The 26,814-nt window shown below is 40.7% G+C and overlaps 1 protein-coding gene across 3 annotated transcripts in view; it reads right to left on the minus strand.

Annotated features, from left to right (window-relative positions):
- CDH23 (cadherin related 23) overlaps positions 1–26,379 on the minus strand; it is an 818,455-nt gene extending 792,076 nt beyond the window's left edge. For 2 of the 3 annotated variants that reach the window (XM_075841683.1, XM_075841682.1), the window contains exon 1: positions 26,213–26,379. The gene's annotated coding sequence lies outside the window, so the exon portion shown is untranslated. The remainder of the gene's footprint in view (positions 1–26,212) is intronic. The other variant, XM_075841681.1, reaches the window with a different exon arrangement.
- Between the last annotated feature and the right edge of the window lie 435 nt (positions 26,380–26,814).

Genomic DNA, 26,814 nt, shown 5'->3' on the forward strand with positions numbered 1-26,814 from the left:
GGACTAAAGAAAAGTGAAAAAAAAGTTGTTAAAAGTAAAATAAAAACGTTTCAAGTAATAAAATAAAACACAATTGCCCTTTTTCCCTTATCTAGTCCTTTATTATTGAAAAAAATCAATAAACCATACATATTTGGTATCGTCGCACCCGTAACGGCCTGATCTATAAAAATATTATTTTATTTATTCCACGCGTTGAACAGCGTAAAACAAAACCCTAAAAAACGATGCCAGAATTTCGGGGGTTTTTTTGGTCACTTTGCCCTACAAAAATTGGAATATAAAGTGATCAAAAAGTCGCATGTATCCAAAAATGGTACCAGTACTAACTACAGCTTGTCCCGCAAAACAACAGCCTCATACAGCTTTGTCGATGAAAAAATTCAAAAGTTATGGTTCTCAGAACATGGCGACAGAAAAACTACATTCTTTTTACAAAAGTAATTTTATTGTGCAAAAAGTTGTAAAATATAAAAATGTGCTATTTATTTGGTATTGCCAAAACGTACTGACCCGCAGAATAAAGTTAACATGTAATTTATGATGCGAGGTGAACGCTGTATAAGAAAAACTAAAAAACTATGCCATAATTGCTGTTTTTTGGTCACCTTGATAAAAAGTGATCAAAAAGTCACATGTACCCCAAAATGGTACCAATAACTACAGCTCGTCCCACAAAAAAACAGCCCTCATACCACTATGCCTAAAAATTCATTATTTAAGGCTCCAATAAGCCAGGAAAGAAAAATATGCAGTTGTACCGGCCCGAACATTTCTTCGGTTTCAAAAGGCGATTTATCAAGGCCCTAAAATTAGGGAACCAGGAAGGGTAGTGCCCAAACATATCTGCTGGAAGCGAGGGCCCCGTATTATACCAGGACATCATTTCCCAGCAAAATTCCCCAAACTGCAAAGGTGCAGATTGTGGACCAAAAGGGTGATAAGGAAGGAGACCATTTATCAGTGCGACACTGGCCTGTGCATAAAGTATTGCTTCACTGAGTAACAAATATTTATGGATTATTTTATTGCTTTTTTACCCCATTATTATACCACCTGACTATGCTCCTGATGTACTATGCCCAGCTTACACATGCCCCCACATTATAAACTAAAATACCAGTAAAACTCCAAACAAAACTACTACCAAGCAAAATCCACGCTCCAAAAGCTAAAAGGCGCTCCCTCCCTTCTGAACCCAACAGTGTGCCCAAACAGAAGTTTACTTCCACATATATGGCATTACCATACCCGGGAGAACCCTTTTAACAATTTTTGGGGTGTGTGTCTCCAGTGGCATAAGCTGAGCATGGCATATTTGCCACTGAAATGGCATATCTAGGGAAAAATTTAAATTTTTACTTTGCACTATCCACAGCGCAATCATTTATGAAAAAGACCTGTGGGATGAAAATGCTCACTACACCCCTTAATAAATGCATTGGGAGGTGTAGTTTCCAAAATGGGGTCACTTATGAGGGGTTTCTTTTATTATTTCACATCAGAGGCCCTGCAATTGTGAACCAATACTTTGTAAGTTGCCAAATTAGGCCTCAACTTCGCATGGTACTCTTTCCCTCCTGAGCCTGATCAAATGTCCATGCATAAGATTGCACACTAATTTCTGCAAAACACCTGCAGGGTTAACATGCTCACTACTCCCCTAGGTGAATAGCTTGAGGGGTGTGGTTTCCAAAATAGGGTCACTTCTGGGGGGGGGGGGTTTCAGTTTTGGTCCCACAGGGGCTTTGCAAATGCTACATAGTGACCAGAAACCAATCCAGCAAAATCTGCACTCCAAAAGCCAAATGGCGCTCCTTCCCTTCTGAGCCCCGTCGTCTGTCCAAACAGCAGTTTATGACCACAAGTGGGGTATTGCCGTACTCTAGAGAAGTTGCTTTACAATTTGGGGTTATTTCTTCTTTTTTTTGTTGAGAAAATGAAAAATGTTGAGCTAAAGCTACGTCTTCTTGAAGAAAAAGGATTTTTTTTATTTTCACTGCCCAACTCTAATAAAATATATGAAACACTTGTGGGGACAAAGTGCTCACTACACCCCTACTACATGAATTCCTCAAGGGGTGTAGTATCCTAAATGGAGCCAATTTTTGGGCGTTTTTATGGTTTTGGTCCCTCTGGGGCTTTGCAAACGAGACATGGCCTCCACAAAGCATTCCTGCTAAATTTGAGCTGCAAAAGCCAAATGGCGCTCTTTCCCTTCTAAGCCCTGCAGTGTGTCCAAACAGCCATTTATGACCACATGTGGGGTATTGTTTTACTCAGGAGAAATTGTTTTACAAATGTTGTGGTGATTTTTCTCCTTTAGTCCTTGTGGAAATGAGAAAAATTAGCTAAACCTACGTTTTCTTTGAAAAAAATATAAATTTTAATTTTCACGGCCTACTTTCAAGTTTTGAAAAACGGCCGCGTAAAAAACGCCCCATCGGAACAGAACGTCGTTTTTCCCATTGAAATCAATGGGCAGGTGTTTGGAGGCATTCTGCTCCCGATTTTTCAGCCCTAAAAACACCCAAAAATAAGCCGTGTGAACATGCCCTTACAGTCAAATATTTAAAATTTTGACATCAGTCTGAACACTTGCTGCCATTTTTCTGCACCCCAGTTCCTATGTTTTTGTGCATAGTTGAGTCGCTTGGCCTTGTTTCTACGTTGAAGGTATGGCTTTTTGTCCGAAATTTTTCCACGAAGACCACTTCTGGCCAGACTTCTCCGAACAGTAGATGCGTGTACCTGGGTTTCACTGGTTTCTGCCAGTTCTGAGCTGATGGCACTGCTGGACATCTTCTGATTTTGAAGGGAAGTAAGCATGATGTGTCTTTGATCTGCTGCACTAAGTTTCCTTGGACGACCACTGTGTCTACGATCCTCAACGTGGCCCGTTTCCTTGTGATTCTTCAAAAGAGCTTGAACAGCACTTATTGAAATCCCAGTCGGCTTTGAAATCATTGCCTGGGAGAGACATTGCTGATGTAGTATAACTACCTTGTGTCTTGTTGCTGCGCTCAGTCTCGCCATGGTGGACCTGTGACATTAAACGGTCTTCCACAACCTCACTTTTGTAGCAGAGTTTGGCTGTTCCTCACCCAGTCTTAAGCCTTCTACACATCTGTTTCTGTTACTTTTAATGACTGTGTTTCAACATACATATGAAAGGAATGATCATTATCACTTGTTTATTATAATTGTTTACTCATACACATGACTATAATCCTACAAAATCCATAACTTTGTGAAATTGTAACTAGAAGAATTGATACTGTTTTAAAGGCAAAAGGTGGTCACACCAAATATTGATTTGATTTAGATTTCTCTTCTGTTCATTCACCTTGTATTTTGTGAATTGATAAAAGAAAACTATCAACAGTTCTATTTTTGAAAGCATTCTTATTTCACAGCATTTTTACACAACTGCCTAAAACTTTTGCACAGTACGTCGGGAGTATTTTCTGATGTATACCTCCGACGGATGCCACTGAATAGGCATACTGTGGTTTCTGTCGCCCATAGGCCTTCATGTTAATAAAATCTCTACCGTGCAGTATACATTTTTGCTGGATGCCTCTGTATGGAGCACTTTTAAAGCAGTTTTGCAAAGATAGATATTGATCACCTAGCCGCAGGGTAAGTGACAAATGTCTCACCGCAGGGACCCCCTTAAACACTAGAACGGGGTCCCAAGCCACCTCTTTGTTCCTCCTCACTGCACGACCATAGTGAGACGTTTGAATGGAGTGGTGGTTGAGCATCCGCGGTGCTGCTTCATTTACAGTCTATGGGACTGACTAAGACTGCTGAGTACAGCGCTCAGGCATTTACATTAGACCCAGGGACATCAAATTGAGGGGCAGGGTGCATGCTCGACCACTGTTGCATTTATGCGGAACGAGGGGCTAAGGGCCATCATTCTAGTGATTGATTACGGTCTCAGCAGTGGGTACTCCACCTAGCAGGCATTTAGCACCTACCCTGTGGCTAGGTGATAAATGTCAATTTTGGCCTTACCCCTTTAGGGCTAAGGCTACACTAAGACTTTTTTGTAGTGCTACTGATTGATTTTTAATCATGGAGCTACAGTTGCAGTCCAAAGGAATACATGGAGTTGCATGCAATTTTGTGGACTGCCGCGGTCCCTTTATAGTTAAAAATCACTCAGTAGCACTACAAAAGTCTGTGTAGCCTTAGCTTATAGGGAGGTATTCCAATAATATGAAATCTGATTTTATAAAAATCAATAGATATGTGCCATGTATTTTATTCCCGTATGTTCCTCAAGTGGTTTTAAAAAGGTGAAGCTTCATTGTAACAGCCAGCTGAAAACTTTTATTAGGCCCCCATTAAGAGAAAACCTTACAGTAGCCTGTTATTGTAAGCACTGCATCAATTTAGCCATCTTAGTAAAGGAATCAATGTAATCCAATCATAGGGTGATCATAGTTGCCTTTCATTCTGTTTAGCTTACATAAGTTACAATTGACTCCCCACACCCCACTTTACCTTTCAGCCAGGATATTCATTTTCAGGCTGTTAGAATACAAATGTACACTGAAGCTTCAAAGCTCCCTTTGGAGAGCAGTGTTAATGCTATCAGGCCCTTCATTTCAAATATCACACACAGCTTCAGCAATATTGTATCACCTGCTTTATAGCCAGAGGGTTGTAAAGATCTGAATGATTGCTTCTATTCCCAGAGCAGTTGAACGCTGTTACATGCAAAGGCTGCGTTACAGGCTGTAGTTAATGATCCAAATCAAAAGCTCAGCAATGCACTAGTTAACAAAAACTGATCCAAAGCAAGATCTGTATGACAAATTTATGTAGCTATATCGTGACTGTCACAGTGCAAAATACAGTACACTGGTAGTTTCGAAGTCAGGCTTTTTGTATTATATTGCAAATTTTGAGGACAGTTGTTTAAATAGGTTATACCGACACCAATTGCACACGATGATTGGAGAAATGGATTCTGGAGGATCTGATCTCCCTTAGACTAGTTGGCTTCAGAATTAACAATTTACATTTAAACAATAGAATGATTACCAACATCAAAGTTATTGACTACCCCCCCCCCCCCCGCCTCAACCACCCCCCCATACCACCCCTTGAACGGAAAATTGGTGGCAGTGACTAACTTAGTCCTTGATTCCTAAGAGACTGATCCCTACCACTGGTGCAGGCAGGTATTACTAACTGCTGGATACCACTACACTCAGCGAAGCCTGGCAATGCCTCCATCCGGCAGATCAGGAGTTTACCGTTATCTCTCCTGCACACAGCTGTCATGCGTTGACAACATCTTACTTTTCCATCTTTTGTTGGGACAGTTGCGGTCCTGTGACATTTAATAGGGTCATTTCTGATCTTTCCCCAGAGGGGATGAAATTATGTGGTCTACTGCTTGAGAGAGAAAGTTGACAACCTGAAGTTCTTTCTTATCTGAGGGAAGACCCCAATTTATCTGACCTGGTTGGAATTTCTTCGAAACAACGCCCAATATTCAGATTACCCACCTTCATTGTAAGATACTGCTTAAGTTATACTTAGGAATCGTTTAATCTCCTATCTAGCTACTAGACGCCACTCTACTCCGAAGGCTTATAATCACAGCATGTGATGCATATCATGTGGCCTATTCTGTTTATAAAAAGGAACCTTCTCCCCCCAACATAGATGCCTTTACCTAGGCTAAAAAAATCTGCAGATCTATGGTATGAAAGTCTTGAGTCCCTCCATCATTTGTTTAGAGACATGCATTTCTGTGAATTTTGTGAAGTACCAAGTCAGCCAGAAAATATGATGCAACGTTAAATACTTTTGTGTCAAAAAAGAAAAAAATATTATAGGTTTGATTTTTTTTATTGGCTAACAAGAAAAAATTATGTTTGCAAACATTCAGAGCACACAGGCTCCTTCTTCAGGCAAGTTTACAAATGAAAGATTTAAATTTGTAAACTTGCCTGACGGAGGAGCCTGTGTGCTCTAAAAGATTGGAATCATAATCTTTCTGGCTAGCCAATAAAGGTATCAAACCTATAAGACTTTGTCTTTTTTTTACACAAAACTAGTAAACATTGTAAATTTGGTGATGAAGCTGGGAGACTTTTAGCAACACTGGTGAGGAAACAAAAAAGGTAGATATCCTATATTACGGCTATGAAAGATGTTGGGGATCACACATTACTATACCAAGCAGATTAAAGGTGTGTTGGCCTGGTTCATTAGGTCCCTATATTTACCAGACTGTTGAAGACCTCTCCCTTGGAATATCTCTATCTTCACACCATGGGGCTTCATAAATGGTAGATGTTCTAATATATCACCGACTCCACGTAATCTGCTTCTGTTCAGAGACATGGTAGCAGTCTGCAAGAGGCTTTGAAAGTGGTATAGTCTCTCTATATATTTTGATAAAGATTTGTCACTGGCAGAAAATCCTGGCTTAACTTCTGTTCACCAAAATACTTTGAGACTCGGCTGTCTTCGAGAGTTTTTCAAGACATCTAAACAACATCATATATCACTCTTTCAACTTCATATAAATGAACTTGTATTTTAATAGCATAGCCCATGATAAACGGCAGATCCTTTCAGCTTTATCCTTCGATTATTTTTTTTTTTGCTGCTGTACTTCACATATTAGTCTGCAGGCTCCTAGGTTCCCCTTCTGATAACACTCAGATTTGGGAATTGACCATTTAAGTGGAGGGAAATCTTGGACCTATAACTCTTGCTTGAGGGGGTTTCATCTAGCCTGCAGATGGGTCTAGTTACCTATAGGAAGGTGGTTTTCGGCCTTGCACACACAACGTATTAGGCCTGATGCACACGAACGTGCTTTTGCGGCGGCAATTCCCCCGAAAATCCATAGGAGAATTGCGGCCCCATTCATTCCTATGGGTCCATGCACACGACCGTGGTTTTCACGGTCCTTGCATGGCCCAGGAGCCCGCACCGCAGAAAGAACGGGCAAGTCTTATTACGGCTGTATTCTGCGGCCCAGGCTCATTGAAAATAATGGCCGCGGCCATGTGCACGGCCCGCTATTTGCAGGTGGCTCGCGGCTGTCACTCCGTGGCCGGCCGACCCAAAAATCACGCCCGTGCACATGAGGCCTTATGCTTTTGATTTACCTTTAGAAGATTACATACTGTAAAGGAGTATAAGAGGAAATGCCCCAAATCTCAGTTGGCTAGAGCCTGTGTTTCATTGGTTTTGTGAATACTTATGAATTTGCATGTTTTAAAGGAACTATCTTTTCTCCATCTGGTTCTGGGTGTTTCACCTCCAGAAAGCCCATGATTGTACCACTTTCACAGTGTTTCCTCTTCTGTTCCTGCACTACTGGCTATTGCTCATATTGTTCTAGTGGCTGATTAGCATATTTTGAGAAAATGGATCTACGAACAGTAACATTTTTGCAACAATTGTTAAACATTAATCCATACACAAATATTCTGGTTAAAATTACCCATTTTCTTACAGTTCTGTGCTGCCAATTGGGTCAACACAAAAACATTTAAAAAATAAATAAAAGGAATTCTGAGCTTTTTAATTTTAGCTTGAGAGACATCCATATAAAAAGGTAATAATGGGAAAAACATGAGATGGAAAATTAAAGGGGTATTCTCATCATATAATGTTCTGGTATATTGCGAAGATATGCCATAAAATACTGAATGGTGGAAGCTTGATCACTGGGGCCCCACCAATCTAGTTCCTGGCCACCCGCTGTTCAGGGATTGCAGCACAGTCAATCGTGCTTTGTTGCAGTTCCCTGCACAGCCAGCGTGTAGCCAACAGTATCGCTTTACAAGGGAGCTCTGAAGGAGTTAAAGGGACTCCAAATGTGTAATTTTTAATTTTCATTCCCCCGCTATAAGCCCGCAAACAGTACGCGCATCATGCTGATGACGAGTCCTAGGAGCACTCTCCATTGTATCACCGAGATTAGGAGTCCTCTCTATGCATCAGCATGCAGCATGCCGCCCTTTTGCGGCCTTATGGCGGGGGGAATGCAGGCAAGTATAAAGATAAATATAAGGCCTCATGCACACGACTGTAGTGGTGTGCACGCCGTGTCACCGGCGGCCGCCCGCCTGCAAATCTCGGGTCGTGCACATGGCCGAGTGCATTAATTTCAATGAGCCTTGACAGCAAAATGTGGCCGTAATAAGACATGTCCTATCTTTTTGCGGTCCAGGCTCCCAGGCAATGCACAGGTCATGTGCAAAGGCCCATTCAAATGAATGGGGCCGCAATTCACCCACAATTTTTTTGGGTGAATTGTGGCCGCAAAAATAAGTTCGTGTTCATGGGGCCTTACAGATTCTGAATCAGCAGATTTTAAACTATTTACTAATTACTGCACTTAAGGGGGTTTACGGAGTAGACAGAATATCTTTGGCCCCATGCACACGAACATATTTTTGCGGCTGCAATTCACACGCAAATCTGCGGGTGAATTGCGGCCCCATTCATTTCAATTGGCCCATGCACACAACCGTGGTTTCCACGGTCCGTGCATTGCTCAGGAGCCTGGACCGCAAAAAGTTCGTACATATCTTTTTACGGCCGCATCTTGCGGTCCAGGTGCTTGAAATTAATGCACACGGCAATAATTTGCATGGTCGTCCAAGCCGCAAGTCACGGCCTGTGCACACCACTACGGTTGTGTGCATGAGGCCTGAGTCTACAACTACTTCAATGTAAAGACTGTAGCAGAAGTCGGACCCCCACCTATAGTGGGAAAACCCGTTAAAGATATTACCAAATAGTAAAGGTTACTTTTATTGTACTCTGCCATTAACAATGTACAAATACTAGCAAGGACCAATGAAACAACCAAACAGAAAAAAATCAGTACGATCAGTACGAAATGTGCCAACAGTGCTTTCGAGCTTATTGCAGTTCTGTAGTGCCAGTCATAGTGGCAAGGTCTGTTATATGATCCTTGCCAAGGAGCTAGGCTGTAGTCATATGGCTTGTGTTAAATCCTAGTAATATGGTTTTGATCCTAGTGCCAACTTAATGACAGATTTTAATAATGCCAAAGTATTTATTTTGCCAGGGAACCACATGCAGGGGCACTAGATCACATGATCAGCAGAGGTAAAAATGTAGCGGGTGGTCAAGTGTATGCAATATGATTGCAAATATTGTAATAGCACAAACAAACATTCACTGATGCTTGAATACAACTCCTCGTCAGAAAATTTGGAGACTTGGAGATGTGATGGCAACTATGGATGATGTATCAATTCTAAAAAAGTCAATTTGGAAGAACTGCTTTCTATGATCAAGTAAAGTTAAGTAAATTACATTCCATGAACATCTTAAGTCATTACCGCCATAGTGTGTGATCAATGGTATAGGGGTTATGACTTGTTATCACAATCATGGAAAAAAAAGTGTAAAGAAGCACAAATCTCTTTGCTTACAGTTAAGGTCACATTGCGTCTTAAGAGATAAAGATTACAAAATGAAGAATACCTGAGTTAAAAATTTCATTGCAAAGATTATTTTTATTCCCTTAAAAAGGTTTAACTAAATTACACCTGAAATATAATACAGAACTTTCTACTTACTATTAGATCACCTTCAAATCTGAAGTGAACAATAGTATTTTGCAAAAAAACATCAAAATTACAGGTAGAACTAGTGTACAAAAAGAATTGCTGAGCAGAAGAATTGGTCTGGTGTAGAGATGGAACTTTCACCTAATATCAGAAGTGTCATCATCCAAAAGCGTGCCAGAGCTACGCCATGGCCTTTTTCTTTGGTTGGCAGGGTACTCTTAATAGAGAATCCCTATGTTATGCCACTTAACTGTAGCCATGTCCTACAGTTTAATACTGTGGCGAAGCATGGAGCAGTCGGCTCTCTGCCTAGCCATTTGCTCTTCTAGGCCACTTCAGGCCCGCAGACTATGGGGAACGGAGACCTCGGCGGTGCGATACAGTTAAGTCTTTGTGCCGATCTGCGTCGTGTCTCTGACAGCGCAGAAGTCTGAGCTACTCTATTGTGGGAATGGGGCTAGGTGAGTATTAAATGTATTGCTTTTACTGTGGCACTTACATAAGGGGCACTACCAGTATGTGGGGGCAGTGGCAGGTTCTTATTTAAGGGGCATTATTACGGTGTGCAGTGCGCTAAGGGGTCACTTTTACTAAGTAGGGGTAGGGGCAGTAAGGGGGCCTCACTGTGAAGGGGCACTTTTAATTTTTGGGGCACAAAGACAGACACATCACTGTGTGGGGAACCATTACCGCCCGGGGCACTGTTTGGCACTGTTGTTTTTTGGGGTAAAAATAGTTATAAAACCATTATTGTTGAAGTACAAGAGTGTTTCACTACATAGCAGGTACAGTAAGTAGGCACCAGGGCAAGCAGTTGGCACAGTAAGGGGGGAAGCAGCAGGATAGTACTGTTAAAAGGGCAGCAGGATGGGAAGTTTGTGTAGAGGGATGGAAATAGGTGGGAAGGTGCTGGAAATACGAGGAGCCAAAGATGTCTGGCTAGCCAACTCTGCATAGAAGAGTCATGGGCAGGAGAATTCATTTGACGGTCTGTGTTGGATGAACAAGAAAAGGGGAAATGACAAATGCAATCAGAGAAGATGTCACCTATGAGTCACTGAACTTTATTGTACTGTAATCATTTATATGGTCTGCAGAGTGCCTGTGTAGAACTGGAATCTACTACTATATGGTGGTAATATATTTTCTTTATATAGTGGTTTTTATTTAGTAACAGAATGGTGGTATAATTCCAACACTATGTGGTGGAAATATGTGGTCATGATGTGGTTATATTTTTGGGCACTTGTATCGTGGTATAACATAACTGTATGACTTTTTACTAATCATACATAAATAGTTTTCAAGGACAGGACAAATTCGGGGGCAGATCTCCAGGCCCCACAGAAATTATTTTCATTATAAAGTATTATCCAGGGACAGTTTACAGCTGAGGAGGTGTTATAAAAGTGTACACACACACATGTTATAAAGGTTGTCGTCATTTTTTTTGGGAGGAGAATATGCCTTGGGACTTCTGCCCCTGATATTTTAAGACCCTAGCAACGTTCCTGGAAAACACAATATATGTTTACTACTGATCAGTCACATTGAAGTACTTGCTTAGTCCTGGGATAAATATATATAACATAAAATATTTTTTCATAGTAGTACTTTACCACAGTTATTTTATATGCATAAAACACCTATAATTTAGAAGACCACACTCACAAATATTGCGCAAACCGGACCGCTCCGCTGCTTACTACCTTAGAGCCCTGGCACCATTCTCCTGTAGATAGGTGATCATTTTTAAATTCTCGGACAACCCTTTTAATCTACACAGATTTTCTGTCCCCATGTAACCCCAGCCTCAATATTAAACACAAATAATAGCATGAATCGGAAGGACCCTCAAACAGTAAATACCATAAAAATCCCAATAATGATGACAGCTACAGACTCCCGATAACAGAAATGGTCAAAGTTCCCCATTAATATTCTAATGAATGCCACTTCTGACACATGTGCCACTCTACCCCTTTGCACCACCAAGGAAGCACTCACGGCAATCCAGGTGACTATTATAGCTGAAAGCCATATGCGACTCATACACACGGCAAAGCTGTATTCACTGGGCCTGTATGATGACAAACAGAGTCCATATATGGTTTCATATTATTAAGCCATAGGTACTTCATGTGCCACCATATGGTGACTCAATATAGGACCATATTCTCTCTTAAAAGCGTTGTTATAAAACATATCACAATATATTTTGTACGGAAGCAGAGATTTCTATGGGTGTGGTATTACAGATTCATACAACACATGAACACATTTTTTATGTCCTAGGACTAAAATGGACTAGGAAGGGGAGGGTGTTACGTGAGTGACAATATGCCATTTATCAGAAGCTGGAAATTTGATCATAGACCATTTAATTTAGAGGACATAAAAAAAGAGCATACAAACCTACTAGTATTGTATATGGCACCAATTTTTAGGTTAACATTTCCGACTAAAAAAAAGCTTTAACATAAACATATCTATCTAAGTAGCAATAAAGTGGAATTACAATAGGTTGGTTGAGAACACAAAGATATTAGTCATTCATACTCATCAGGTATATGAGCAATTTTACTCTGCAGGTAAGAGGAACAAGTGGAGGAGATTAGAAAAGGGATTTGCTTCTCTTCTCCATACTTATCGAATTAGATCTCACCTTGTGAGACAAATCCTACTAATTATCTAGTCCTAACAGATTTAATAAAAAAAACTAAATGCTATGCTGACAGAGTACCGAGTCCACCCAGAAAAAAGTGCATTCTTGAAACTTTTTAGGGCCGGGTTCTCACTGGTCGGATACGTGTAAAAACAGCGCAGCGTATCCGACCTGGAACATTCTGTCCAAAAAACTGCACCGCGCCGTGGTGCGGTTTCTCCAATAGAATTTATGCTGCGGAAAGCAGCAGAGAGAAAAAATCATAAAAACGTTTATACTTGCGTTTCCGAAGATAACGTTGCAGGCCATGTGACCGCTGCAGTAAGTGATTGGCTGTAGCGGTCACATGGGATGAAATGTCCTCCCAGGAGGCCGGACTGCAAGAAGAAGCAGGGAGTTCTGGGTAAGTAGGAATTATTTTTTTCAGCATAAATTGACAAGCAGCGGATTTAAATTCCCCATCGCAGGTCAATTTATGAACCTTTACGCTGCTTTTTTTCTTGAGATTTTCAAAATTGTATCCACTTTGCTACTACTGTAAATGCTGCAGAATTTCCGCACACAATTTTGTTGCAGAAATTCCGCAGCGTTTACACTATGTAGGAGTCCAGCCTAACAAACCCGGTCTTCATATCCCCCCCACCCGAAAAAAAACCTAAAAAACAACAAACCATGTTTACATAAAGGCATCAGGCTGTTCAATGGTTTAACATTGGCATAATTGCTATCAGTCTATATTCTAGAATTTCTATACAGTAAATACCTCAACCTACAGGAACTGCAATCTGTCCAATGTGAAATCTGCAGGATGCTGGATTGTGCGACAAAGGATATTTATTTCTATAAATGTTTATTAAAGAAAAAACAGGAGCAGCAATTACTGTGTTACGTACGGTTTGCTAAATGAGCATGTTTAGTAGCATCCAGCTGTGATTACTTCACACTACAAATAAATATTTATTAATCTGAAATGTCAGCGTAAAACAAAGCTGGGAGAGAGAACTGCATATACAGAATACGGTGCGAGGATTCACGGATACAGTCCAATCTCCGCACATCATTTCCCATATAATTCTACTTGTACACCAAAGTACACAAATTAACGGTGAAAATAGAAATAAAAATGGCAGATCCGACTACGGATTACATGGCTCCATTATTAAGACCAGGCACATAAGGAATTGTTAAAGGGATATCAATAGTATTAACCGGTTACCAGATGATGTGCTATAAAACAACCAAGCAGATGGTCAGCAAACAATAGTGGACAGTTCTTTAAAGTGCTTGATTTATGTACAAAAGCACAAAGAACATCAAAGAAGACAGCAGAATATTTTAACCGGGCAAGTTATTTTCAGTCATCAATTTTTGTAACCCTTTTAGGACCAAGGCTTTCCAATGCGTGAATGTCCACAGCACATTGTAGTGTTTTGGCTCCATACATCTGAGTTGTAAAGGGCCGTACCGTACCTCCGCATGCCACAGATTTGTCGGATTCATACAAAAACCAACAGAAACATTTTTTTTTAGCATGCTCCATTGCACACCATATGAGTATGTGTGAAGAAGCCCTAACATATTGATTTTTCAAATACACAAATTACAATGGAAAAATACCTGGCACCCTATGCATATATGGCAATAAGGTGGACGTGGTCAGATAAGAAATCTGACATCTCTTCCTTAAGGCCAGGGCTCCACGGCATCATATCACAAGCGAACTAACTTGAATGAGATATGATAGCCTTGATTGTCGCCAGTTGGGAAATTTTCTGCGCCAATTGGCATCATATGTACATGTCATGCATTTCCATAGTAAGTTATGGTAATGTAGTAAAACTGCATGCCTGTATGGCTCATACTATCGGGTGTTTTTACTTTAGAGTTTTTCATGGGTTTGTCACTGCAAAGTTTTACAAAATTGTTGCTGTTTTGTGACAAAAACATTTCATGTACATAAACACATAGGGCTGAATTTATTAACCCCTTAGTGACCACCAATACGCCTTTTCACGTTGGTCACTAAGGGGTCTTAGTCTAGGCTGACGCCTTTTCACGTTGGCCCAGTCTAAGTCCTGCACGGGTGTCCCGTGCAGGCTGGAGCCGGGGCTCTGCTGTCTGATGACAGCTGAGCTCCTGCTCCAACACCCGCGATCGAAGTTTACTTCGATCGCGGCCGTTTAACCTGTTAAAAGCCGCCGTCAGTAGCGACCGCGGCATTTAACTTGTTTACAGAGGGAGATGCGCTCCCTCTGTCACCCATCGGCGGCCCGCAAATGCAATCGCGGGTCTCCGATGGGGGTGTTATGGCAGCCGGGGGCTTGATAAAAGCCCCCAGGTCTGCCCTGGACATATGCCTATTAGGCCGCGCCGGAGGCACGTCCTAACAGATTGCCTGTCAGATTTACACTGACAGGCAATAATGCTCTGGTATATGAAGTATACCAAAGCATTATAGCAGCGATCTGAAGATCGCATAGTAAAGTCCCCTAGTGGGACTAGTGAAATAAGTAGTAAATCTGAAATAAAGATTAATAATAAAAATGACAGTAAAAAAAAACTTTTTTTTTCCATAAAAAGTGGTTTTATTTAGTAAAAGTGTCAAAAATAAAAGTACACATATATGGTATCGCCGCGACCGTAATGACTCAGTTAATATGTAATTTAAACCGCAATGTGAACACCGTAAAAAAAAACGCAAAAGACAATGGCGAAATTGCAATTTCTTTCCATCGCCCCCAAAAAAGTCATAATAAAAATGAATCAATAAGTCCCATGCACCCCAAAACAGTACCAATCCAAACTACGTCTCGTCCCGCAAAAAAACAAGCCCAAAAAATCACTACATTGATGGGAAAATAAAAAAGTTACGGCTCTTGGAAAGCGAAGATGCAAAAACAAATAATTTTAGTTCAAAAGTGTTTTTATTGTGCAAAAGTCGTAAAACATAAAAAAACCTCTACATATGTGGTATCGCCGTAATCGTACCGACCCATAGAATAAAGGTAACATGTTATTTACGCTGCACAGTGAACGTCAATTTGAAAACCCATAGAACAATGGTGGAATTTCATTTTTTTTATAATCCCCCCAAAAAAGTTAATAAAAAAATTATATGTACCCAAAAATGGTGCTATTAAAAAGTACAACTAATCCCGCAAAAAAACAACTCCTCATACAGCTATGTAGGCGAAAAAATAAAAAAGTTATAGCTCTTTGAATGCGACTATAGAAAAACAAATAAAATAGCTTGGTCATTAGGGCCTAAAATGGTCTGGTCACTAAGGGGTTAATAGGTTGTACACCAGCATAATGACTTTAAAAAGTTGACATTTTTGGTGAACGCTTGTTTTGTGCAAAAATGTGCGACTTTTTCCAATTTACTCCATACCTGACACAATTTTTTAAAGTGGGCATGGCTTAAAAAACGGTAACGGGGCCAAATTTACTTTACGTTATTCCAGAAAGTGGCGTAAATTATAGCAGAAATCTACGGCACCTCGTAGCTACCATTTATTTCATTTTCAGGTGTGAGGAGAAATTTACGGCACCTCGTACCTACCTTTTATTTCATTTTCAGGTGCGTGGACAGCCTAAGATGCTACCAGTTTTTAAAGAGCCATCTCTTAATAAATTTGTCTCATCTTACTCCAGCCGCCTACATTTTCAGACTGGTGTATGAAATGTCAGTCTAAGTAAATCTGGGACTTAGTATTTCTTGGAGAACTCATTTCTATTGCTCTAAGGGTATGTTAAGTGTGATTAAAGCTCAGTGGAATAAAACACGATTCAAACGCTACGTGTGAATACATCCGGAGTAGAAATTCTCATTACAAGAATTCAAATTTCAACAACAGTTTGAAATGTTTAGTACCTGTTCAGCGCAAACTTATGAACTAACAGAGGTTTGTCTTCTACTAAACACTAAAGCAGCAGCCAAAGATTGTTGCCAAGGTTTTAGTTTGATGTGGGACATTAGTGAAACGCTCTATTACTTCCAGCTTTGGCTAGGTAATAACAATGCCATGAAGGTGGATGAAAAGTGAGTGGCAGAATAATTTCCAATTAGGGGCACTCACAATAGTATTGCAGGAAAGCTTTAAAAGCTCTTTGAATCTTAATAGGAACTATGATATGAAGGGTATTGTTTGTTTTAATAGGTGCGCTGCATATTTTACATCGGTAAAATAAGGAGAAAATTGCAAAAGGAGCCATAATAGAATAAAGGCTTTTCAGGAGCACAGGAACATTTTCTATAGAGTAGCTACAAATCAATTATTAAATGGAGGTTTAGGACAAATAATGTCCTAGTGAACCCTTCATCACGTATCACTTGAATCTTTTTACCTTCTTTCCACAACTTGATCTTAATTCACTTCTTAAAGAGGAAATACAGCATCATATACATTCAACTTTTTTGAAAATGTATTTGAGGGAGCACAATTACCCCACCAGATCTTAGACGGAGGTTTGAATTTAGTTTTTTACTGAAGATGGGGAAGATTTTATGTAATTTTGTTCCAAGTGAATCTTAGTGACACTGTATAAAAAATAACCGGTAACAAACGAGTAACTAAATTTCTATGATAACCAATAGAGATGAGCGAACTTATGAAAAGTTTGGTTAAGCTGGTTCGCCAAATTTCACGAAAAAGTTCGATTCGGACCGAACTAGTTCTAACCGAACCTGTAATTTCCGTGCGCCAAGCATGGTACTGTCCAGGGTGCTGAAAGAGTTAATGGGCTGCACTAACTCTTTCAGCAACCTTGACAGTACCATGCTCGGCGCGCGGAAAATACAATTTTAATGTAATAAAAAAAATACGTTCATACTTACATTCCTCCTGTCCGGCCTCCAGCGATGACGTTTCATCCATGTCGCCGCTGCAGCCAATCACAGGCTGTAGTGGCCTCTGCAACCAATCACAGGCTGCTGCGGCCTCTATATAAGTGGATAGAGCGGGTTCCCCAGCAGCATTTAAAAGAAACAGGATCCTGACCTGTCCACAGAGTTTAAGGCAGCACAAAGTATTTCAGGAGATGAGCGTGCGGATCTTGTGCAGGGTGGTGACTTGCCAATCATGTGAAGGTGTTATTGAGGACAGGAGTGGAGGAGAGGTAACAGACTGAGAGCTACGTAATGGTATGAGCAGAGTTCACAGCAGCACAGAATATTTCAGGAGAGGAGCGTGCAGATGTTGAGGAGTGAATGATGTTGACTGGTCACTTATTGGTCAGCGTCATACAAATAAACACGCCCAGTTAAAAACACAATACACGCCCAGTTGGACATAACGAAAAAAAAACGCCCAGTTGTCCATTTCAAAGCTCATTTGCATATATGCACGTGACACGACCGTAAAAACTCCCGTTATTACGGGTCATATTTACGACCCGTAATAACGGGCTCATAGACTTCTATTGGCCACAGGTACCTTCCCGTTTTCTTACGGGAATGTGATCGTGCCGTTGAAAAAGATAGAACATGTCCTATTTCAGGCCGTAATAACGGCACGGACAGCCCAAAGAAGTCTATGGAGCTCCCGTAATGACGGGTGACTACGTGTGTGCACCCGTCATTACGGCAGCATTGCTAGGCGACGTCAGTAAATAGTCACTGTCCAGGGTGCTGAACGAGTTAACTGATCGGCAGTAACTCTTTCAGCACCCTGGACAGTGAATTCCGATCAGAATATAGAGCAACCTGTAAAAAAAATAAACAAAAGACGTTCATACTTACCGAGAACTTCCTGCTTCCTCCAGTCCGGTCTCCCGGCCGTTGCCTTGGTGACGCGTCCCTCTCGACATCCGGCCCGACATCCCTGGATGACGTTTCTGCCCATGTGACCGCTGCAGCCAATCACAGGTCAATCACAGGCTGCAGCGGTCACATGGACTGCCGCGTCATCCAGGGAGGTCGGGCTGGATGTCAAGAGAGGGACGCGTCACCAAGGCAACGGTGACGCGTCCCTCTCTTGACATCCAGCCCGACCTCCCTGGATGACGCGGCAGTCCATGTGACCGCTGCAGCCTGGGATTGACCTGTGATTGGCTGCAGCCTGTGATTGGCCTGTGATTGGCTGCAGCAGTCACTTGGACTGAATCGTCATCCCGGGAGTTTGGACTGGAGGAAGAAGCAGGGAGTTATCGGTAAGTAGGAACTTCTATTTTTTTTACACGTTGATGTATATTGTGATCGGAAGTCACTGTCCAGGGTGCTGAAACTGTTACTGCCTTTCGTTTAACTCTTTCAGCACCCTGGACAGTGACTATCTCCGCCGGGTTCGGTCAAAACGTGTTCGGCCGAACTTTTCCAGATGTTCGGACCGAAACCGGGTTCAGTTGTCCCGGTTCGCTCATCTCTATTAACCAATGATCTGGTGAAATTTAAATCCCACCACCAATTTTTTAAACTCGACTGTAATTTAACATCCAAGCTATTGGCTCTAGAAAGGAAAACAATTAATAAGGAAAAACCGTGATACCATACATCCGATTCAGAAACAAATATTACATTTTGGTTAAAACAAGAAAACATCGACTTGGGTAAATGCGAGTACAATTAACGATTCCTCTAAACTGAGTGGAGAACACTTCACCCCCCACAAACTAACAATACTAAAAAAAATAAGAGGACTAAGACCAGCCGATAAGACCAAATACATTCATCAACTTCCTTGAGAAAAACACAAACAAAAACAATAAAAAAAAAATATCAGGGAGGAGATAACACATCTCATATAGACTCCCATATCCATACTAAAGAAATGTGCCGAACAAAGGGTACTTTTACACAGTCCGACGTGCTCTGCTTAAACGAGCGCCGATCACCGAGACAGCTCGTTGATCGGTGCTCATTTCCTCCTTTCAGAAGGAGCTAGTATGGGGACGAGCGCTTATTTCTACGATCGCTCATCCCCATACATTTCTATAATGTCGGCAGCACGTCTACCTGTTTACACAGCGAGATGTGCTGCCGACAAGATAACATTTTCGGCTATCATCGGCTGATCGTTGCCCTGTTTACACTGGGCAATTATCGGGAACGAGCGTTCTGTGAATGCCTATTTGCCCGATTATTGGCCGGTGTAATAGGGCTGTAACTCCCATCCAATCGGTAAGATTTATTAAATCTACTGACAATAAAAGGTCAGAGCTCCAATCCATAGAAGCTTATTAACAATGATCACCAAATCAGATAATTCTCAGTGACAATATGGATAATACTCATTCACCTACATCATTGTTACTCCCACCCAAGACTTTTAAGTTGGCTACCTCAACTTGCTAGGTGAATTATCAGACAAGTCATTAACTTTTCCACTTCATCAAACGACAGCATTATCTTTTAAGACTAATATAGCTTCTTCAGATACCTCCCCCGATGTCTTTCTTTTGGAAGATGGTCTATAGACAGTATGTGGGACCCCAGCTACCATCAACAATCTGGACTTTAAGGATATAATCACACGTAGTGTAATTGCTGCAGATTTTCCGTCCGGATATGTGGATGAGATTTAACAAATCTCATCCACATGAAGTGATAACATTTCCATGTAGAAATTTATGCTGCAGGATGGTTGCGGAATTGTCACAGATTTCCCCATTGAGTTAAATGGGGAGTGAAAACTGAAAAACTTTTTTTACTTTAAAATAAAAAAGCAAAAGTCTATACTCACCTCCTCTGTTGCTCTTATAGTGCCTTCCCTGCTCCCTGGGCTGGTCTGTATTGAGCAAGCCTCCTGGGATGAAGTTTTGTCCCATGTGACTGCTGCAGCCAATCACAGAAGTGAGTATGGCTGTTTTTTTAATTTTAATTTGTATTAGCTAAGTCAAACATGATTTGTTACGGACTTAAAATTGGAATTCCCCAGAGAATCTGGGTCGGATTTGCTGAGGAGTTTACTGCAGAAAATCTGACCCGTGTGAACTTACCCTGAGAGCCGAAACTACATTGAGCTGTCACAACAATTCCCTAAGACTAGTAAGTCCAATCTTAGTACGTTTTTTTTTCCTTTTCAACTCCCCCAATCCCTAGTTACCACGGCTACACATGAACCAAATCTACACTGTGAACCCAACCAAAATTAATGGTACTGTGCTGGAGCAACCCTCTGAATTTAGACTGACCCAGCCATGTGAAATAGCAGCCATGTCCTAATAGCCACTTTACGTTCTAGAACAATAACTAAAATAGTTTCCCTCTTCTCAAATTGGGGATGGGAAAGCGCAGGGAATGCTGCAACCCTGCCAGTCAGAGGAAGGTGAAGTTATTAACACGAATCATAGATGGTATATTCATGGGTGTATTTTACACAAGACACTTGTAATAATAAATCATAATTAACCTTGTAGGAGGGTAATATCTATAAATCCTGAGTCTATTCAACATACTTTCACTCTAGTAAATCTCACGCAAGTATTGAAATAGATCTTTAATTCCGCACTCAGTGCTGCAACTCTGTATAATACCATTCAGTGGAGATCTAAGTGATGGTCAACATACACATCAATACAGATATCTCTATGGGCTTTGCTTCTAGGTAGGCTATTTTTGTAAATATAACAGAGTCAACTAAATATTTCTTAGCTTAGGTTCTTAGCAACTGACAACAAGCACTCAAGGAAAGGGCTGATTTGCGTGTACGATGGCACGCCGAGCCTCCAGGCACTCTGTGTACCGCTGTATGGTGCCTCTGTACAGCACCGTATTATTGCTCTGCTTATTATAGCATCTCTTTTAGGGGGAAGTGAATGAATTATTGACAACAAAAAAAAACATTCGTATGACATCCTAGGCACTTAGAGGGGAGTATGGGGCTGATATTTTTACGGATTTACACATTAGTGTGAATAAGCCTTTAGGTTGTTCAGGTGCGTGGGTAAATTCTGAAAATGTCAGCTTGAGTAGACCTAATAAATTCAGTGGTTGCTTTGTACCATTAGAAATAAATGGTTATTTGAAGATTATAGAAGATAAGCTAAGCAAACTAATAGATGCTCATTAAAACTAACAACGATTAGACTAATGTTTTTCCTCTTAACTGAAAGCAGAACAGGGATTTTACAAACTTTGCTTTTAAGAAGCGCTTTGTTTATTTAGTAAAATGATGTGGATCATGAGTTGAGTGATGGATCACTTACCGTCAGTGAATGCAGACCCAGTTAGGCTAGGGAACAATGTATGAAAGAAAACTAGAATTTAGAAACATAGGTTAATGGATTTTTTTCCTTATTGGGAAAGGTTGGCTGCAAACAAAGCTCTCTAGTAGCCATATTTGTGAAGACCACTAAGAGCTGCATTGTGGACACTGTATTGCAATTTTAATTGACACAGTCTACCTCTAGAAATCACATAGGATGATGGATGTAAAGGCAATTCAAGATTGTTGTAGCCAGACCTTTGTAAGCCCCCTTCTAATAAAATGGAAAAACAACACTCAGCAGGCAGATGTGAGTGGCAGAGCCCCATGTTATTATATGTAGAAGCCAAGGAGGTTGATACCCCAAACGTATACATATTTCTTTGTTTACATAAACAGAAGAGGAAGAAGACAAAAATGCCTGAGGAAGTTTGTATTTTAAATCTGCGTAGGAATTATATGTCCCCAGTAATGAAAAAAAAATGTAAAAAAAAATTCCTTAAAAAAAAAAAAAAGCTAGTGTAGGATAGCTCTGCTTTAGAAATGTTAATTTGATGTTGTGTTGCTCATTCATAATTTGTTTCCCCACCCTGTACACACACATATATATATAAAAAATAAAAAAATAAATATATATATATATATATATATATATATATATATATATATATATATATAAATCTCTATAGTCACAGAGGGTGATTTACAGAAAAAACTGGTGCAATGAAAAAGCAGCGGTTATCCATAGCAACCAAGTGATTAACTTCATGAGAACCAAATACTACATATGTTTTTTGTTTTTTTACAAGCATGATTTTGTCATTCATATTCCCTTAAACAAAGATGCGAATGAATCTCTTTCTTTCTCACTCCTAGGATCATTCACATTTTTAGAACAAAATTACAGAGGTAGAAACAGATAGGAAGCACGAAACTATCCACACAACTCCTTAAGACTGGATTCACTGCTGGGTTTTTTTGCAAAAAAAAAAATCGGAAAAAAACCACTGCGGACAGATGTTTTTTTAAAGTCTATGGTAAAATATGAGAAAGCTTACATACACAGCATTTTGGTTTGTGGCGTTTGAATATCATTTCTGGGGTCAGTGGTGTTTTTTCCATAATGCAGCATTCTCTAGATATGGCGTATTTTTCAGAAGGGTTCTCTACAGGATTTCAAAAACGGCAGGAAAAATCCATGTACAAAATTAACGCCACCAAAAACGTAAATAAAAATGCCATGTAGTTTAAAATGCCAGACAAATACTTTGTATAAAGAAGACCTTATTTATATGGATAAAGTCGGAAATACAGTTAGGCCTATAGAATTGTATGGGCCCCTATTAAGGATCTATAATAAAGATCCAGTAAAAATGTATTAGCCAGATAATTGAAAAGAGAAGCTTTGTTGAAAACTGAACACTGTTTCACTAAAAGTGCTCAATATAGATTTGTCCTATTATAACAACGCTGCCCCCAAACACTGCTGGCCAGAATATACGGAACAGCAGTAATATATGAGGAAAAATAAAGTTAGGACTTCTAGGAGCCTGAGAATAGATTACAAAGTGCCAAACAATGATTGATGGGGGAAAAGTCGTGCATTGGCCCAGTGACTTCTATTTGCGTTAGATATTGCTAAAACTTTTCGAAGGAACAAACATTAGCCAAAAATGAGGTGATTTTCCTCTAAGTCTTGCAGTGAAGAAGTTAAAGCGCAACTACAGGATGTGACTGACAGCTGTGAATCTCAAGCTTGGAATTGTTTCACAAAAATTGTCAAAAACCACAAGATGTACCCAACACCTTTTACATTTGCACATACCCATTTTACATTTGACAAAACATCTGGAGTACGGCAGTCATAGAAGGTGAAATATTGGAAGGAAAGAAAAAAAGTAATTAACGCCAAGCAAGGATTTTATGCTGTGTTATTTTCAAATTGTGACGGTCACAGTGCAGAACTTTACACTTAGACGGGGAAGAAAAATGGACCGCCTTGGTAGTTACATTGTTATCACGCAATACCTTGGCCACCATACTATATTGTTCTTTTTGGACCTTAATATCACAAGAACATTAATCGGATTGTGAAGATCTATTTATGATACGATTGTAATACATTCGCTGCATTAGCAAAGTAGAGCAGTACAAGTGATACTTTCAAGAGTTATATATATATATATATATATATATATATATATATATATAGAGTCATGGTAATGTGAGGCGCATGACACAAACAAAACATTCTCCAATAAACCAGCACAAGCGCACTGTCTCTTCTTTATACTACAAAGACCTGGTCAAAAGGTGCCCGGCTGATATTCTGGATGTCTGTGCGGATATAAGCAAGAGTATAGTAATGTCCAGAAATATATTTACCCCAGGTAACTGCAATAGGACATTAAGTTTAGGAACACATTTTAATATGTTACAGGTTATTCAGTCTCGTAGTTCACAGTGGTCTTGGCACTACAGCCAGCTGTGGTGCCACCTAAATGACATTTCTTGTTTAGAAAGATAGAACACTTTAGATTAAATGTTGGCAACTTACTTTTTCGTTGGTTGTCAATCACTTAAGGTTTTTTTTTTAGAGGTTAAGGCATCATTTAGACGGGCGTAATATACGCGCGTGCTTTTCACGCATGTCGTACGCACCTATATTAGGCTATGGGGCAGTGCAGACAGTGCGTGAATTTTGCGCAGCGCGAGTGCGTTGCGGAAAACTCACGATATGTCCTATCTTTGTGCGCTGTTTGCGCCTCACGCACCCATTGAAATCAATGGGTGCGTGAAAACCACGCAGGTCGCACAGAAGCACTTCCGTGGGACGCGCGTGATTCGCGCAACAGCTGTCAAACTCTGAATGTAAACAGAAACAAACATCCAAACGGAGTGTCATAATGATGGCGGCTGCGTGAAAATCACGCAGCCGCGCATCATACACTGATGACACACGGAGCTGTTAAGTACCTTTTGCGCACGCAAAACGTCGCGTTTTTTGCGTGCGCAAAACGCACACGCTCGTGCAAATCAGGCCTGAAGGTAATGCGCTCTTTAGACATAATAACAGCAGTGACACATGCAGGTCTGAAAGAGTTACTACAAGATGTGACGGCTGTAATGCACTAACCGCTTCCTTACAATCATCAGAATTTTATGTTGTCACAGAGCTTGCCACGTCGATTTTAAACATTTAACCCTTTTTTCCCCTATGTTGCATTTTTTTTTTATTCACAGTGCAGGTAATAATATTTATAGACAATACTTGTCATTTACAATACAAAGGGCACATGCATCAAATTATCAGTGTACTTGCACCATTTTTTCTCTTTTTGCACATTATATAAACTTATTCACGTGAGATGTATCACCAGGCGGCACTTAATTTATGAATCTGAAATTTTACTGCACTCTTTCCAAAATGTTTCGTGTGACATTTCCAAATATTTCTATATGTGCATCTAATGTACAAGATGGGGTGTAGCAGTCCACAGCACTAGTCACTGACATCACATGTACCTACACTGATGCACATGCCCCAATATTTTTTAGGCGAAAAATGCAAAAAGTGTCCTGAAGTTCACATTTGTATAGTCACCAGTGAACTTGTGCCTGCAGTCAAAATTGGTGCTTGTTTATACCTGTTCTTTTTCATGTAAAGCAAAAGTCATTTTTGCAAACTGATCTACGAAACATGACTTGGGCATATAGCCATGTCAAGTATAGCATTAAATATTACTGAGTGGATATTGTGGGCAGCTTAAATAACAAAGGAATACAGGACCCACCTTTAAAAAAAACAAAAACACAAACTCAGTTACCAATAGAGAAGTCGATAGGCTGGAGAAATGTATCAATAAGTTTAGAACATGCCCAATACTATCAGAAAAAAAAATATTATACTAAATACGGAGTGACCATGTCCTCTGTCAATGAAAGGGTTACCTAGATAGTTAAATCTAGATAGTTAAATCAGCTATAAACAATGATAGCACATTCAGAAGGCAAATGTTCATGTGTGGGATGTGTAGATGAATCCCAAGCATTCTGTTACTACACTATGATTCACTGGGACTGCTCCAACAGCATCAGATGAATGACAATGAGTTGCCTTGGCGTGTTTCGCTTTTGGACAAGAATATTGCCAGCATATGAATTTCACACCTACAGGCAGATAAAAAATATAGGAGAGAATGTTTACTAAATCTATCAAATAAAGCCACACATGTTACTATAATAACCAGATACCAAAGCAGCAACAAACTAACTCAACTCAGTGTTTCAGGTAGACTGGTGCGCAATAAAAACTTAACACACAAATCCTAAAGTGTAGCAACCAGCAAAGCACAGATGAAGGGGTTAAATATGGAAAAGCAGGCAGTTCAGGTGACAGCAATCATTTCATAGGGTTCAATCAGCAGGATTGGGAAAGTGACTATGAAGCTTCTGATTAAATGAACATGACCTTTCAGATAATTACCCAAAATTAGAAAATGAGATGATAAATGCAAAACACACCTTATCCCGGGAAGATCAGATGTAGGAAATCAACAGATGCAGCGCACGTGCACTGCCCAGGGTGCAAAAGTTTGTGGAAAGCAGAAAAATAGTGGGCAGGTAATGCCAGGATAGTAAGGGAAGGGGCATCTAGTGCTGCCCAGGTGCCATGGAAGTGACAGCGCTGCAGTCTATAGAAATCCCTGAGAATAAGCGCAGGCAATAACGGAAGGAATGGGAACTGTCCTTATTTTCCCAGGACAGAACACAAGTCCTGGTTTACTATGTGGCAATAAAGGTGACTGTACCTTGCTGGGTGTCAGAGGGTTCCTTACACAGTAACTGGGAGAAGGCTCGGACTTGCTGCGTTCTGTAGTTCCCTCCAGGGTGGCTTTTATTCCCCTCGGTCTGTTATTAATCCCGTGCAGAGCAGAGCACAACTTCAGGAGTGCCACAGGAATCCTTCATTCCCCCTCAGTCCAGAACATCCAATCCCCCCTCCACCACCATCACCACCACCACCACAGCAGCAGACTCCCCCCCTCTCCTCCCTCCCACCCCTAAAATAACAGTCTCAGTGGCAGTCTAGGAGGACACACACTGGGGTTCAGCATTAGCAGGTGCCGGGCTCCACATCAATAGTCTTCTCCCAAGCGGTGGTAACTTTAGTATTGTGCAGGTCCGTCAGCCACCTCCAGCTCCAGCGGAGATCGTCACATCTCCAGCCCGTCTTAGCCTCACAGAAGAGCGTGCAGAGACACAGGAGCCACTCCGAGGATGATCACTTTAAGAGCAGGCAGTTCCTATTGCCATGTCATGAATATTTCAGTGGGTGAAGCTTGTCCCTCCGCTCATGTCAGGCTACTTGCTGCTTTGGTGACTCCACAAATCCCCCACAGATGGGGAGAGA

Source organism: Rhinoderma darwinii, chromosome 11, assembly GCF_050947455.1.
Source record: "Rhinoderma darwinii isolate aRhiDar2 chromosome 11, aRhiDar2.hap1, whole genome shotgun sequence".
In the NCBI taxonomy this organism is placed as follows: Eukaryota; Metazoa; Chordata; class Amphibia; order Anura; family Rhinodermatidae; genus Rhinoderma; species Rhinoderma darwinii.